Source organism: Mauremys reevesii, linkage group 10, assembly GCF_016161935.1.
Source record: "Mauremys reevesii isolate NIE-2019 linkage group 10, ASM1616193v1, whole genome shotgun sequence".
In the NCBI taxonomy this organism is placed as follows: Eukaryota; Metazoa; Chordata; order Testudines; family Geoemydidae; genus Mauremys; species Mauremys reevesii.
In genome coordinates this window covers 74,736,126-74,751,366 of record NC_052632.1, presented here as the reverse complement: position 1 = coordinate 74,751,366, position 15,241 = coordinate 74,736,126, and the positions used below count along the sequence as shown (strand labels likewise).

Genomic DNA, 15,241 nt, shown 5'->3' with positions numbered 1-15,241 from the left:
GTCTGCAGACTCAGCAGGGCTCAGGCTACAGCCATGTAGATGTTGCGACCTGAGCTGGAGCTCGGCCTTCGAAACCCGCCCTCCTCCTCAGGCTTCAGATTCTGAGCTCCAGCCTGATCCTGAATGTCTACAAACAGCTATTTTTAGTGCTGTCGCATGAGCCCCCGGCCTGAGACTCACTGCAGCAGGTTTTGAAATGCAGTGTAAATGTACCCCATGATTTCTTTCTAAGATGGAAGCAGCATTATTACAAACCTCAAGAGATTAGGTGCCATTCTAAAGCTACAGCTCCTCAGTTGCTGGTCAGCTCATACTCCGTGGTGAATTTCATCCAGGAGAATTTGTCCGTGACTTGCCCTCCTTTGATTTAATAGAAAATAAAAACTCAAACTCAATTTAATTCTTGGCAGTGGTACCTGAGTCAGCAGAAAGCTTGGCTGATCAGAGGCACCTAATTAACTGCAGGGCAGTGATTAGCCGGAACAGCAGCTATTTCCTTTCAGAGTGGATATTGTCAGACAGTGACTGGGCAGTCTGTGCACCTAATCCACTCTTTCCTCTCCTTGGATTTGAAGTGTACTTGACCCTTATTAAACCAGTCACTGACATTGTGCCCAGAGATGCTTGAGCTCACTGCAAAATCGTAGTGGTGATCACTACAAGGTGGAAGGGAGATGCCAGTGTGTCAGCTGCTGTAGACAGCTGTGTGAGTGTTTCCTGTTAGACCAATGTGTAGGGAGCCTGAATCCAGGAACAAATTAAAGCCACCACCAGAAATCTTGAGAGTCTGAGTCCGGGAGATGACTGACGTGGTACATGATTCTTACAGCAGTTGAAGATCTGGCCACCCAACAGATACAATCTTTTCCCCCTGGCACAGACAAACACCACAAAGACTAGGACCAGCACATGGACTTAGGAAAGGTAGATTAAATGTACATTTGCTCCAGGTCAATAGAAAACATCAGGTGGAGGATCCTTAGACTTTGTATTAAAGTCCTTGAGATCACTTGTTTCTGAGGAGAAATTCCCTTGGCATGAAGTTCTAAAGTGTTATGTTGGATGTCTGGAGGACTACCCTTCTGTTGGAGTCACTGTAAGCACCAGCAGTTAAACAACCTTGAAAAACATTAAAAGATGACAAACTCTGCTTGGAAGGGTACCTCTCAACTGACCCTCATTGGTAGAGGTGGCATGACCTAGTGGATGGGGCACTGACATGAGAGTCAGGAGACCTTCTGAGTTCTCCCACTCACCTGCTGTGTGACCCTGGGGAAATCTCTTCTTCTCTGTGCTTTTGTTTCCCCTCTTCTTGTCTGTTTGAACAATAAGAGCTTGCTATGTGTGTTAATGTCTAGCACAGTGGGGCCCTGATCCAGGTTTCTGCTCAAGAAAGAGATCTTGGAGTCATTGTGGATAGTTCTCTGAAAACATCCACTCGATGTGCAGTAGCAGTCAGAAAAGCTAACAATGTTAGGAACCATTAGGAAAGGGATAGATAATAAAACAGAAAAATCATAATGTTGCTATGTAAATCCATGGTATGCCCACATCTTGAATATTGTGTGCAGTTCTGGTGGTTCCATTTCAAGAAAGATGTATTAGAATTGGAAAAAGGACAGAGAAGGGCAATAAAAATGATTAGGGGCATGGTACAGCTTCCATGTGAGGGGAGATTAAAACCACTGGGACTGGTCAGCCTAGAAAAGAGATGACTAAGGGGGATATGATAGAGGTCTGTAAAATGATGAATGATGTGGAGAAAGTGAATAGGGACCTGTTATTTATCCCATCACATAGCACAAGAACTAAGCGTCATCTGATGAAATTAATAGGCAAGAGGTTTAAACAAACAAAAGGAAGTACTGCTTCACACAACGCACAATCAGCTTGTGGGACTTGTTGGGGATGTTGTGAAGGCCAAAAATATAACTCGGTTCAAAAAAGTTAGATAAATGCATGGAGAATAGGTCCATCAATGGCTATTAGCTGAGATGGTCAGGGACACAACCCCATGCTCCAGGTGCCTCTCAACTTCCAACTGGGACTGGACGGCGGGAGGGATCACTTTAAATTGCCCTGTTTTCTTCATTCCTTCTGAGGCGTTAGCAGGCAGCATACTGGGCTAGATGGACCAATGTTCTGATCCAGTATGTTTGTTCTTAGGGGACATTTAATCTTCTGGTTTTAATTTCTGTAATGGACATGGCAAGTGTAAAGAACCCGTGTGGGCTGTGGTGTGGACGTGCATGTCTGCGACTCTGCACTGCCAGAGAGGGGCCAGGATTTATGCAATCCAAAAGGCAGTTCAATTTGTAAGCCTTGGCTAATCTCGCACCTGTAGATAAATGGCTTTTTCCCTTCTGCCAATTAGCGAATTAGATTGAAAATGCAGGTGTCCCGGAGCTAGTATGCACCACAGGTCAACAAAGCCCAGTGCCTCTTTGAGGATTGCTGATGCGTGGGACTGTCTCTTGCAAATGTATCAAGTGCAGTTTTCTTTGATTATCACCTACTGGTGTGTGTGTGTGTGTGTGTGTGTATAGCCTGTCCTGGTCCCCTGTGCAGCCTGCAATATAGGGCAAGAGGGTATGTGGCTAGAGATCACTTTTCCCCTGCTGGGTTGGTGGAATGGCCTATAAGCAGCTGTGGGAAGCTACTGTAAATTGGAGCAGCCTCTGGGGCTGCTCTGGTTTATGCTGGGGAACAAATATGCCTCTAGCCAGGCTCAGAATTCCAGAGGCCCAAAGGAGGCTTCAAGCCATCTTTGCTTTCTCTGCTCCACCCTGGGCTGTACCTCCGGAGAGGTGCCATTCAGAACCTCGCCCAATAGTGATCCAGGTTCTTATACCATGGCATCAGCATAGTATCCAAGCTCCTCACAAGATGATGTGTTTTAAGAGGTGGATACTTTGCGTCTGATCGCTCTCCTTGAGGTGATCTGTATCCTAGTACCAATCCCTTAATAAGACACTCAGTTTTGGGGGTGGGAGAGGGGGCATGGGTAATGTTTAGGATTTGTACGTGGGGAAAATGGAATCTTACAGCTTGGGCACTGTTATGTGTCTCCTGTGGTACTGGGGACTGTGCCTTTTAAGGGCTAAGCATCCCAGACAGAGAGTCTGGGTGGGGTGCTGTGAAGTTTGTTGTTATGCACAGCACTTGGTCTTGGACACAGAGCTGAGCTCTTGCAAGTACATAGGCCTGGATCCACAAAGGGACCTGGACATTGCACCACTAACTTTTAGATCCCTAGAAAATCCCTGGAACAACAATGGGATCCACAAAGCCTGAGTTAGGCACCTAGACTCCCTGTACAATGCATGGGGGTCGGAGGGGAGATAGAGTGGGATCCCCAAAAGCCAGAATGGTAGGTGGGGAGCTGCTAAGCCAGTCAATGGGAGATGCTGATGAGGGGAGTGTCCTAAGCCTTGCCCATCCCTCAGACTTTGGTGCTTAAATCCAGGCTGCTGGGAGGTGCCTGTCTCTGGCTACAATCCACAGCTGGGAACCCTCTCCTGGAGTCAGGCAGCTTAGGTGCACCAAAGGACTTGTGAGAGGAGGTTAGGCAGGCACCTAACTCCACACAAGGCAGCCGAGTGGGGGAGAGGAGGCTGGCAGGAGGAGGATGACCTCCCTTAAGACCGTTAGCCCAGGGGTTAGGGTACACTCTTGGGATGAGAGACCCTCAGTTCAAGTCCCACCTCTGCCTGATAAGGAGATGGGATTTGATCAGGTGTTCGCCACCTCTGAGGTGCGGGACCTAGCCACTGGACTGGAGGGCAATTCTCACTCAGTCTGGTCCAATTAATATTGAATTCAAGTGGAACAACTTCAGCAGGAGAGATGGAGGAGGACTCATATCAGACTACCCCATAGCCTCAGGGTTAGCGCTCTCACCTGAGAGGTGGTTGATCTCTATTCACATTCCTTCTCCTCATCAGGCGAGATAGATGTTCCTCTGCCTATCTCCCTCTGTGGATCGCTCTGGAGTTCTGGCGGTGGAGAGGGGTCCTGACGTCTAGAATGAGGCAGCACTGCTCATGCCTGGAGGCAGAAACAAAGGTACCTAGAGAACTTTTACAGCAAAAATCTTAATCTCAACATGAGTTTAGGCACCACTGGGTTAGGCAGCAGCCAAATGGGGGGGTTGTGAATTGTAGCGGTGCCTAAAAATGGGACTTAGGTGCCTATATCTAGGGTTAGGCACCAAAACCTTTATGGACTGGGCCTGAGTGATCACTGGACACCTCATATACTTTCTGAGAAGTTTCTCTGCATATAGAAGGGATTCTGCAGAGGTTTGTTATGAAGACAGCAGAAATAGCATCTCTCTCCTTATTTTTGGTTGAGGTATTAAGTAGAACATGGTTAATTTGAGACAGGCAGGATAGATGTTTCCTTTGAAGTACTATTGTTTGATAGTTGATCTTTAGTGCTGAGAAATTTTGAGTGGAATCCTGTACTTTGTAGAGGGCTAGAGGGTTGCATTAAAGAAGCTGTTTCTCGTCGAACAGGTTATTTAACTATAGGAAACGTGTTTGAGATTATTTTGTTACTCAGAGTATGTAGTATCAGTTGGTAACCAATACTGTAACATTTCAGCTCTGGGACTGTCTCGCTGATGGCATCCCTTGATAAAACAGTAAGGTCCCGATTAAGTGAGATCATGGAATTCAGATCGTACAACTAACTGGTGTGTATATGGTGCAGGTGGAAGGGTTCTGCCTAACAATGTCCCTGCTCTAAGCTTCTTTTGAGAGTTTTTCTCCAACTCAGGTGGAAACACAAGAAGTTTATTACAGGAAATTGTCTAGTCAGACAAAATACCGTTCATGGAAGAATTTCAGTTTAAAAAGAGAGTTTTGTGACTGAGAATGAACCTGATGAAAAGCTGACTGGGAAATAAGAATTGGTTTGAGGTGAAGTAATGGAGGAGTTGAGGAGAGCTGTTTGTAGACACTGAGAAAGATAAGGACTTCTAGCTATTATCCTGCACAGGTGTTTGGAGAACTGATTATATGCAGGATATCCCTGGTGCCTGATTTCTCCCCTGCTTTGCTGCTTACGTGGTTATTTACACCTGTGCAAAGGGGCGGGGGGTTAGGATGCTACTGAACCAAAATCCTCCAATCACTTGCACGGTGTAGCATTTGACATCCATTGTGCACTCAGTGCAGATATAAATGACCATACACGGTGCAAGAGTGGAGGATCAGACCCTTGGCCTGTTGCACTTTCAGTCTGAGTTAACGTCTTTGTTGTTTTGACCTCACTTGTGGCCTGATGTAAGTGAGGCTGTTATTTTTCCTTAAGATCAACTTACACCTTAGTTTGTATTTGGCTCAATGACAGTGGTGATGTCCTTGGTGTGGTGTTGTGCATAATGCCCATGTGCAATTGTTACAACCAGATTGAATTAATACAGCACATGTGAGTACAAAATATTGTGCTTTTAAAATGTATGTGCCTGGCCCCCATCGACTGTAACTGTTGTTATCACAGTCAGAGTACTCGGAACATTGATTAACCCAACAGATCCCTTCATTTTGTGCTTTCTGTTCCATAATTAAGCCATAAGACACAGCAGGGTACAGCTTTTGTGGCATTCATTCATGTCTAGCGTATTCTGCCTGTGCACTGGGATAAGGCTGTGTTGGCAGCCTGATTTGACACAGCAGTTTTTACTCTGGAATTTCTTAATGTGATTATAAAAATGTATTTGTGTTGGTAATTAAGGGCCTGCTCCTATGCCCATTGAAGGCAACAGTAAGACTCCCACTGGCTTCAGTGGGAGCAAGACCCGACTCTCAGCAGTGTTGGGAGCATTATCCAGTTCCGTAATGAACTGGATTGATTAGGCATGGCTTGGCATTCTTATTAGCCAGTTAAATCACTTGATGCCTCCTACCTGTTTTGCTCGTCTCATGACATGCGTTTTAAAATGTGGGTCTCGACCCTGAATCGAATTTTCTTCAGTCTGTGCCGTTATTTTTTGGAGATCTCAGAAATTTAAACCAAATTAAAAATCTCCTTTTGGTTTCAGGCATGGCTCAGCCAAAGTATCTGGAGTCTGGCTGAATCCCAGGGCTGATCTCCCTGGGCTGGCTCAGGTCTGCAAGTCATGATATCCGGGGCTTCAAGGGGAAGAAAAGGAGAAAGTCACTGGCCTTGTCTTGCGCCTGGGCTGCCTCAGTACGGAATTCATGGATGCAGCTTCTGATGCAAGAAGGGTTAATATCGTCCCAAACTTTAGCACGTACACAGCCTCACAGACATGCACAGGCATGCATGTCAATGGCCGTCCCTTCTCCCTGCAGCTCAGGATTTAACGCACCGTATTCTTTGTTTTGCTGTCTATTGTGTCTGTTACCATCTCTGGACTCATTTAGTAATAGCATTGCAATCAGCCCCCCTGTAGGGTGACCAGATGTCCTGATTTTATAGGGACAGTCCCGATTTTTGGGTCTTTTTCTTATATAGGCTCCTATTACCCCCCCACCTGTGTCTCGATTTTTCACACTTGCTGTCTGGTCACCCTAGCCCCCCTCTCCCCCCCAGTACTCCCCCCTTCACAGCCCACTTCTTCCAAGGCCTGCAGGACTGGGGTGGGGACAAACTACCGCGCAGAAGGCACCTCCACTGTCTCATCTCCTCAGTGGACAAATCTGGGACCTGTCAGATGCCCAGCTAGATCTGAGATGTGGAGGACAAAGCAAAGAAAGAGAGGCTGTCGCCTAGATCCCAGATCCAAACTATTTATGGCTTTATCCATCCACCACCACTTTGAATTACACTAGAAGGAAACAGCCCTGGGAGCACAGATGTAACATGCTTCCGTGAGTAGGTGGGTACCAGCAAATCTGTGCAGCCTGAAGTTTCCCAGTGGTTTTAAGGTACAGTAATCCTGTCGAGAGGTGCTAGATGCATGCTGAGGTGCAGATGCAACAGAACAATTACAACCTTCCAGCTAAAGCCAAATGCAAAAGCTCACAAGCTTCAAAACTCACGTGGGCCTTCACGATCACACACACATTTCCATTCTCTTATGTACACCTGTGCCCATCAGAAGGGAGACCCACAAGTTTACAAACATCTGTATAGGCACGCATGCACACTTGAATTTTGGCTCTGCTCCAGTCTGTCATGGATGCGCACACATGCTAATTACACACCCATGCATGTGTATGCTGCTCACATTATCAGTTCTTACTAATCAAATCATTTACGCAGAGAAGTGAATGCTGATATATCTAATCTCAAGGCGCCAGTTTAAAAACAGAGCTGAAAACAATAAGCAGGATCTAAAGTCACAGTACTGAAACTGTAGGAGCTAAGATGTTTCCATGGAGACACATCTTTGATCTAGTAATAAACAAAGGAGAAGACAGTCCCAATCTAGAAATGCAGAAAGGGCTAATTCCTGCTGGTCCCGTGTCTGTGAAGTTGGGAATCAGAGCAATTGGATCCAAGACTTTGTTTTTGTGATGCTGCAGGGTCTGTAGTGATGATTAGAATAGGAGGCCCTCCTGCCTGTGCTACACAAGGTTATGAGTGGAGGGCAGCCACGTTTTGGCATATGGTATTTCCTCGGGCAGACAGAACATGTGGCATATCTTTGAGCTGGTTCCATTTGTATCTGCTGTGAGGTCAAGACAGATGCCTGTAGGTACAACCCTCCCCAAAGCATTAGCCAGCATGTGTTGTGGAACATAGATACCCGTGTTACACAGAGCTTTGATATGCACCATGCAGTAAGTGGCATTCTGATTTTCTTCTTGAGTGGCGAGAAGTGATTTTGGCCATGGGGAACATACCGAGGCATGCCGCCTTTATGGATGGGGTGCAGAGGGGATGTACAAGGAGTGCGGCCTTTGGATGGGACATAGAAGAGTACCTCATTTTACTGGTATGGGAAGAAGATTAAAAGATTTTACCATGTTGACATGGGGTTTGTGGTCATGTGCATATATCTTTGTAGCCATATATAATGAACCCTGGCTCCATACAGAATGTCTTTAGGGGTGTGAGGATAGGAGGCTGGATCACCCCTTTGAAGGAAACCTGTCCACATGCACTAGGCCAGTGTATTCCACTCACAAAGATGCATGTTGAGAGATGAACATGTTCATATTGGCTTGAATGCCTAGCTGCAGTATCTATACAGTACCTGTGTGGATATTGTATTCATGGATCTGTGTACATGTGCAGGGGCGGCTCTAGGATTTGCGCCGCCCCAAGCAGGGCGGCACGCTGCGGGGGGCGCTCTGCCGGTCGCCGGTCCTGCGGCTCCGGTGGACCTCCTGCAGACGTGCCTGCGGATGCTCCACCGGAGCCACGGGACCAGCGGACCCTCCGCAGGCATGCCTGCGGGAGGTCCACCAGAGCCGCCTGCCGCCCTCCCGTAGGACGCCGCCCCAAGCGTGCGCTTGGCGCGCTGGGATCTGGAGCCGGCCCTGTACATGTGCAGCAGGCTTGCGTGTCCGCATATTTCTGCATATCTATTTGTAAGTTTCTCACTTCCCTTAACTTCTAGGTGGTGCCTTTCCTTTGTCACTTCCTATCTGTCCCGCTGATTATTGGATGTGGACAGATTCAGCTGCCTTATCTTTGCTTCCAACAAGGCCACTGCATCAGCCATGCAAGGTTTTTCTGTGAGGTTGTGAAGTTACATAATACCCAGGGTGAGTGAGCTCTGAGTGTACTCTGATTTTGATCCCCTCCAGTAATTCTCATTTGTACATCTCAGCCTTATGGGCATTAAACTCCGAAAGGTGGCATCTCCCAATCAGAATCACACTTGCTTTTTTTCTTAGGACCTATCTACATTAGGGAATTTGCATTGCTACACAGGTCTCCCATGTCTATACCAATGCAAGTTTCACTAAAGCATATAGGCCCTTCACAGCCTGTGTTACCTTTGAGAACTCAGCAGCAGTCTGCCTGTTGTTAATTGTATCGTGATAGCACCTAAAGGCCCCTTTCTCACTGTACAAGTGCATGGTAAGAGACAATCCCTATCCTGAAAGGCTGACAGTCTAAATAGGCAAGACAGACAAAGGGTGTGAGAGGAAACAGGCACAGAGAGGTGAAATGACTTGCTCCTGCAGGTCAGTGGCACAGTTAGGAATAGGAATTAGGTCTCCTGAGTGCTAGGTTAGTGCACTATCCACTAAACTATGCTGTCTAATACTAAGATGATTTCCTGAGACAGAGAAATTGAATTAATTAATTGCCCTTCTCTTTGGTGGGATTTGTTATTTATCCCAAGAAAATGCTACTCTGCCAAACTGGGCCCAGGCTTCAAAGGTGTTCGACATTTGTATAAAGTGCCCGTGATTTGTGTGCGTAAAATTATATGTATTGGACTGCAAGAAAAACACTGCGGGATTGATTCTCTCATTGGTGAGAAGGATTCACTTGTGTCATTTCTTCCTCTTTTCCTCACACACCCCAGACCTGGGTTAGGAGGCTCACTGATGGCATTTTGAAAGAAACAAATGAAGAGAAGTTGTTTGCTAAGAGTCAGATCTGACTTCCGTTAGTCACTGAAAAGACTCCCAGCTGGATCAGACCCTGTCGAGCCCAATTATCCCTCGGCTTACATCTAAAATACCAAAGATGATTTTCTATCACTTTATCAACATTGACTGTGAGGATATTGGACCTCTAACAGGCTCTCAGGGAATTGGGATGAATGGAGGAAACCAGCACGAGTCCCTCAAAGCTCCCGTAAGCCCAGGAGATGATTGGAATATTTATCATAGGTCATGAATATTGCAGGAATCTTCCTTGTGAAACATAGCCTGTATAGAAAGCTGTGGGTAATCTCTCCCGGGGTGAGACTGCAACCACCACCTACTGTAAAGCTCTATTTTAGAACCCCATATCACTCTGGCTTGGCCTGGAAATTGCCAGATTGACCCTAGACACCAAGAATGCTGAGCTGCAAGTAATTAAATACAAACAAGCAAACCCCCTCATTTGAAATGTTAATTTTTGTCTCACTCTCGCTCAGAAATGGCTCGTAGCTACTAAACTTGCCATGTTGTCAGCTCGTCTTGAAAATTTATGCACCAGCTATTTTTGCAAGAAAATCGGATGAAATGAAATGAAATTAACAGTTTTTGCTGTGGAGACCTTGGAGCCCAAACCTACAGCCACTGATTTCAGTGGGAGTTGTGGACCTGCGTTGGTTGTGGGTTTTTTTTCTTTCACAGCCCAACAACCTTAAAGAATAACCCTGGGTTAAAGACTTTGGGTTATGATGAAATACACATTTCTTTGTGCTTGATAAGAACATGTTTGATTATGTGTGGGCCATGTTCAGTTTTATGAAGGTTGTAGCTATTCATTTCCTTGGTTTTAAGAGCTTGGGTTAGTGAATATGAGAGGTTTGTACAAATGCTGTCACTTAGCAACCACAGCTGTTTTTTGAAATGCAGCTTTCTATTAGAATATAACAAGAATTGTAATCTGTGCCTAACTCTCATGGAAGGGGTTTATATTAGACAATGATGGATTCCAGCACTAAACTGTATCTTCAGTGCATGAGGATTATCCTAGTGGAGGGACATGCCTAGACTAGGAAAATCGGTTGTGTTAGCTAATGCATTTTAACTTCACTAGGTGCGAAGTCCCAGCTAAAATCCTGTTAGGGTGAGTCATGTTTTAAAATGTGTGTCTGGTTGCGATCATGTGACCTATTTTCCCACTCTAGACATGCCCTGTCTCTTTATTCAGTTCTTTCAATCTGGTCTCCGCATAGCCTGGGACTCAGCTGGGAGCCTCACTTGTGAAAGTGGAAGAAATGAAGTCTGCCTAGGACTGTGGGATTGTGGCGGGGTGGACCATGCCCTGAGGTCCCCTGGCTAGAGGCCTCCTGGCCTTGCCACAACCCACTCCAGCAAAGGGCAGTGGAGAGGGTCCTCCAAGCTGCCTAGAGTGACTGTGTGGAACACAGCCAATCAGAATGGCTGTTCCCTGCAGCCCCTATCAGGGCCCAGCAGGCTAGTAGAAGAAGATCTGCAGGGCCAGAGTGAGCGCAGTTCCTTTTTCCTTGGAGCTGGAGGAATGTGTACTGGCTGAGGGAGCTACAGGACAGAACAGTGCTGGCAGAGACTGGCAGGAGTGAGAAGGAGCTCTGGGCTGGTGGCAGGGACTCAACTAGGACAAGGTCCTGAGATAAGGGTGAAGAACATGCTGGGGCCACAGAAAGGTGGCCCAGGGAATCATAGCAGTTGGGGCAGCTTAGTTAAAAGGACACTGCAGATGGCTACTTTCTTTAGGGTCCTTGGGCTTGGATCTGGAATTCAGGGCGGGCCTGGGTCTGCCCACCAACCACTGGGAAAGTGGCCTGGACTTTGATGCACCCCATAAGGGGAACTGAACTCTTTTAGTTGCCAGCAGAAAAGCTGGGCCCAGAGAGGGCGAGGACATTGCCTCTAAGAAGAGAGCCATGGAGTATAGTTCAATACCAGGGCCAATGCCATTTTAAAGACTGCTGGACTAATTAAGGGCCTGAGCCCAGGGAGGGCTACAAGAAAGAAAGGCCAACTGAAGGGTTCTGGGCTAGGCCCCCATTCAACTGGAAGGAGTTTTTATTTCACATATAGACTGTGTGTGACTTGGCTGGAGGGCTGAGGCCATGTCTATGCTTACAAGCTTACAGCGGCACAGATGTGCCGATACATTTACTAATGTGAAGTTAGGATCTTATCTAAAGTTTTGGTTTTAGTCACAGCACTGTGCTATAGCTATGATAAATGTTCCTTGGAAATGTCTTGGGCCTGGTCTACATACAGGGCTTACGCTGGTACAGTCGTTGGTTAGGGATACGATTTTTTTTTTTTAATTTAAACAGAAATTGTTGTCCAACGCCCAGTGTGGATGCAGTTAAATGGTATCAAAATAACTTTTCTACCAGGATAGCTTGTGTCCTTCCTGTATGGGAATAAGCTATACTAGTATGACTGCATCTACACTAGCAAAGTTGCAACACTTTAATTATATCAGGGTCACTGCATCCACACTGGGGAGGGGATGAGGGAGGAGATTGTACTACTCTAACCATACTAGCATAGTTAAAAAGTGATGCAATTTATGTGTGGGCAAGTCCTTTTTTGCTCCTCATTGTGCATTTTAAAACTGTGTAATGCAGCAGGAACACATGGGTGTGTTTTAATTTGCTATTTAAAATCCAGAGAACATTCTCCACCCAGTTGTAACAATTGTATTCATTGGTCAAATGCAGAGCATAAATGAATACAGTTGTTCCATTAACCCATATCTCTTAAAGGAAAATGTCATTTTGAAAGTGTCTCATATATGTAATACAAACAGATCTCTGGTGAAGAATGTACATTTCTACAGGCATGTGTGACGATTACATTTTAAAAACCACCCACCTATGGGAAGGAAACTGGTTCAGCAGTTTCACTATGAAAAATCGCATTAGAATTTATACAGGGGGAATCAGCAGTAACACCTTTGTTGTGGCCTTTGTCAATTGCTTTTGCGAACAGTGGCTTTGCATACTAAGAAGTACAGTTCTAACAGAGACGTCCAAGCCATACTCTGCAACAGGCTTCATCTCTTCAGACACAGACATCTCAGTGCAGAGCTGCTGGTAGCAAAAAATGCTTGTTTTCCTGTGCTCTCTGTTGGTGACTCTGCATGAGCCAATAAAGGGACAAATCCTTTCTCCCAAGCTGTGCTGAAATTTGTTGAATAAAGAAGTAATGAATTTCACATCCCCTTATATATCATGCAATAGGACTTATACTGCAAGTGTTTAGAAAAAGCTCCTGTGAAATAAGCTTCTGCTCTGATGCATCTTTATAATCTAAATGTGGATACAACAGGCCGCAGCCTAAAGTTATTACTCAGATTAATAGCTGATGGCAATGGGGAATTTTGCTTATGGGTTGTATTGTGTGTATGGAAAAGGCTCCCTACGGCAGCAGCTAATGTTCTAAGTTATAAAAGCTACAGCGCTTTCACAGTGGCCCCCCCAAAACGAGGCAGTGTGGGCATTGCTGGATTCCCTCCACCATAACACGTGTTATGAATGCTGATGAGCACTTGTTCTTGTTCACGTACCTACAAAATCTCTTCCCCAGCATGAATGATGGCTGTTGCTGTCAGTACTCTGGATATACACAATTTAAGGAGACCACTACCCCAGCCTAGAGGCTGAAGTGTTAGATAGCAAAACCTGCAGTTTTGTGGTGGTGTATTCAGTGTGCATATTTCTGAACAGGCAGGGTATGTGCTCTGTAGGCCCTGATGAAGATTCTGTCTGAGCCGAACCCTGGTCTCTGCATTGGGGGTGAGAGTGTAGGGGTCTGCTATGAATTTAGCAAGGCACTCTCCTTGGGAAAAGCCCATATCATGAGGTGCTGTGATCACTGGAGCTCAGGAGTGAAGGGCAATATAGGCAAACTGCCACGGTGTTGAGAATTTAAGCAGACTATACCAGAATATATTCAGGGATTGGGATGATGCTCTTGCTGCAGGACAAGAGTAGTTCTTTAACTTTAATCTGCTCGATAAATTGGAAGCCTTGCAAGGGTTTGGACTTACAGTCCTGACTCACCAAGAGATCAGAATGTCCTGGGGGAGACATCACTGTACAAGGGAAGGGTAAACCATTGCCAGGAGGCAGATCAGGCCACGGGCACTGATCTCTCTGCTTATAGAACAACACTAGATGACCAAGGTAGGAGGCTCATTTATTTTAAATTTGCTTGTTGGATTTTTGTTGGCACTGGGGCATTTTTCAGCAGCAAAGGCAGAACTCCTTGGGGGGCTGGAACAAGTCTAGGATATGCCATTCTGGAGATAGAGACACGACATGAACCAGGCTTTTCTTTTCAAGGGTGCAGTAAGAAAACATTCTACTTAACTCTAAAAACTGAACACCTGGGGGGGGGAGCCCAGTGGCTGAGGCTGTTGTGCCAGAACTCAGTTTCAATTCCTCTCTGAGCTGGCTCTCTGCCCTTACAAGCACCTAGGGGAATGCACTAGTTGCTGGCTGTGTCATGGTGTTCATTTACAAGTCAGGCAGCTAAGGTTTTGGTTTAAACAAGATTTGTAACATCCGTGAGCACTAGCTGAATTTTTCTGCAGCAGGGAAAGTAGGGTTTTCTTTGCTGCTCTTTACCTCCCTTGATCTTTCCACCTCCCTGCCACTTTGCTGTTATGCTGCTGATTTTCATGCTGCTCAGCTCTTCCCCCCTCTTGTTGGATATGTGATTCCAGTCTCAGCCTCCCAGCACTAACGCAAGTCTTGAAGAACAGAGTGCAGTGAACAGACACATGCAAGGAACAATAAAGGAGGTCAAACAGAAAGATCAGACGAAATGGAAGCTGTGCAAAAGTCAGTATTGTTTTTAGCTTAACTGCTGAAGTTTGAGAGCTTTTCAGTACAATACTGTTTATGAAAGTTCCAAAATTAATCCTCCTGTCACCTCCACTTGCAGACAGAAGGATGAATAAGATGCTAATTCACACTGCAGATGTAAGTAGCCCTCCCTGTCCATCACTCCAGACTATGTCTTTCTTTGGTGGCATATAAATCATGCACTGTGTAAGGTGGCTTCCGAATACAAGCAGGCAGGGCCCTAAACTTAGCTTCACCATCACTTCTAGCTAAAAGTGACACACAGAGGAAACAAAACAGGTAGAGTTGAGTGGCCTGGGAAGCAGGAGACCTGAGTTCTAGTCCTTAACCTTCCCCATCTGTAAAAGGTGGTAATTGTACTTGTCTTTCTTTGGGTAGTTTGGATTCCTTTAATGAAAGGCATTACCTAAAAAGTGTCCCTGGTTGTGATCTAATAACCCCGCTCTCTTGCCCTTTAAACAGGTCAGAGAATGCCCTGCAACGTGTGTGGTGCTAGCTTTGGAGAACAATCCATCCAGCAGACACGGCTGCAGCAGTTGAGTGAAACAATCTACGCTTCCTTAAATTATCCAGACTCCTCTTGACTAACCCTCCCAGCTTCTGCAAGTGCCATGTAGGGTAAGGATCTGGCCATCTTGGTCTTATTATTATACTTTTTTTCTTTCTTCAGTTAGATACAGCCCAAGGCTTGTATATCGTCATCAAAGGCTGCTCCTTCCAGTTGCCATAGGAGAGCTGGAGCTCTTATGTTGAAAGCTGTGTGCAGCGTGGCAGATAAGCTTATTGTCTAAATTCATTAAAGGGTATGTTGTAAATTTCCAACCTCAGCAGTTAAGT

General features: G+C 45.8%; 1 long non-coding RNA gene across 3 annotated transcripts in view; it reads left to right on the top strand.

Annotated features, from left to right (window-relative positions):
• LOC120373535 overlaps positions 1-15,241 on the top strand; it is a 30,837-nt gene that overhangs the window by 6,892 nt on the left and 8,704 nt on the right. For all 3 annotated transcript variants that reach the window (XR_005585574.1, XR_005585573.1, XR_005585575.1), the window contains 2 exons: positions 3,945-4,065; positions 14,867-15,022. This is a non-coding gene — a long non-coding RNA (uncharacterized LOC120373535). The remainder of the gene's footprint in view (positions 1-3,944; positions 4,066-14,866; positions 15,023-15,241) is intronic.